General features: G+C 39.6%; 1 non-coding gene across 1 annotated transcript; it reads right to left on the bottom strand.

Moving 5' to 3' along the window:
* Positions 1–213: 213 nt before the first annotated feature.
* Positions 214–335, bottom strand: LOC111542873. The gene has a single exon (XR_002731683.1). It is a non-coding gene; the product is annotated as a U6atac minor spliceosomal RNA (small nuclear RNA).
* Positions 336–1,784: the final 1,449 nt, after the last annotated feature.

The raw sequence follows: 1,784 nt of genomic DNA, 5'->3' as shown, positions 1-1,784 counted from the left end.
CACCTACTACTATTCCAAAAACACATTTGTGCCACAAGTGTGGTCGTCGATAAGCTTAATGCCCAGCTGTTTAGAATCATAGAAAATTCCAAGCTCCTTTTAAGACACAGAAAACAAGACCCAGAGAAGTTATATGATTTTCCAGAATTAGACAACTGGCTAGAATGCTCCGGCTTTTCTTTATATCCCTTTTTTATTTTTATTGTTTTCACGAGACAGCATTTAGTACAATCTTTACTGGTTTTACAGCTATTTTTTTATTTTATTTGTCAGGCCTAAGGGTCTCTTCCATCCTTGTCAAAGGGGATGCTAACCTCTCTAGCTATTAAGTAAACTAGACCACAAGTGACTATGGCAACCAAGCAGGCAGGGGCTGGGTGTGGAGCACTGCATTCAACTTTAGTTTTCAGACATCCTCGGTCGGATGCTTTTATGTTCTTGTTAATGAATATAAATAAAAACTTAAAGTTAGTCTCCTCAGAGTGAGGGTCTCTAAAAGCACAGTTCAGACTCCCAAAACAAGGAAAACTCATGGAGATGTAGATCATTACTTGTGGAAAGTAGTAAAAAGGACATAGAATAATGTCGCTGGGCTTCTTGAATTTGCATCTCTGCTTCTACCTTTGTATGTGATAGATAGATAGATAGATAGATAGATAGATAGATAGATAGATAGATAGATAGATACAGATACCCACATTAAATATGTATATATTGCATATAAATATGCAATATATATATATCTGCTTTCTATTTAGAGTGTAAAGAATATCTTTAATGTTTTCAAGCTTCTATAATTGGAGCTAACGTGAAATTGTGAAAATAACTAGGTCAAGTGGATTGGCTGTGTCACAGACAGATACAGATTTGAGATATGACTAGAGGGTAATCTTTTGCTGTCCTGGTCCTCAGTGTCCACCCCTCCCAACCCCCTGCTAAAGAGAGAGCATATCAAGTCATTTCCTCACACAAGTGGCATCAGGAGTGGTGGGAGGAGGTCATGCAGCTCCTAGAACAAGAGATTAGAATCAACTGTTGATGGCAGAGGATATTTGGGAACTTAGAATCCTGTGAATTATATCACGTATAAACATTCTACATGAGCGAGCCAGGCTGTCACAAACCCTGGTTGACAATATAACTGGACAACAAGCCGTTCACTCCTAGGAGCCTCTTCACCCTGGAAGCAACCATCATCCTTCTGACGGCTCCCTACCCTTTAAAGCTCACATGTGTCTGCCTCTTCATGTTTCTTCCAGTCAGAAAGTTGCTCAGGTGGTAAGTATAAATGTTCTGTTCTACCTCCTTCAGTGGCAGAAAAAATAATGAAGGCATTTTAGTTGCAAGAAGGCACTTGGCTTTTAGCCACTGGCCCATTTTCCCACCTATTAGCGGCCTTTGAGCCTTTTTCACTTATCTTCTTGTTGCTATTCTGCTTTTTCAGAAATTATATCACTTCTGATAAAATAACTCAAAAAGCCAGTGGTCTGAATGTTGTTTTAATCCCTGAGGACATCGCCACTGGTGCAGAATTCAGCCCCATGGGTGTTCCCATACACCTGATCCTGGCCCACCAAGAAAAGATTCAAAGTGTTCTGCCTACACTGTGCATGACAGCAGGTGAGGGAGAATACTTTAAAAAGGCTTCACTGTGAAGTATTCAAAATTAAGGCAAAGTACCCAAATCTTAGCTCTTCAGAAAACCCAAATGCAGATATCCACGTTTGGGGGGTTTTGCTTTATTGCTTTATTTTATAGACAAGAAAACTGAAACTAAATGAGCA

The sequence above is a fragment of the Piliocolobus tephrosceles genome, chromosome 11 (assembly GCF_002776525.5).
Source record: "Piliocolobus tephrosceles isolate RC106 chromosome 11, ASM277652v3, whole genome shotgun sequence".
Classification (NCBI taxonomy): domain Eukaryota; kingdom Metazoa; phylum Chordata; class Mammalia; order Primates; family Cercopithecidae; genus Piliocolobus; species Piliocolobus tephrosceles.
The sequence above is the reverse complement of the archived record's forward strand: the minus strand, read 5'-3'. Positions and strand labels throughout refer to the sequence as shown.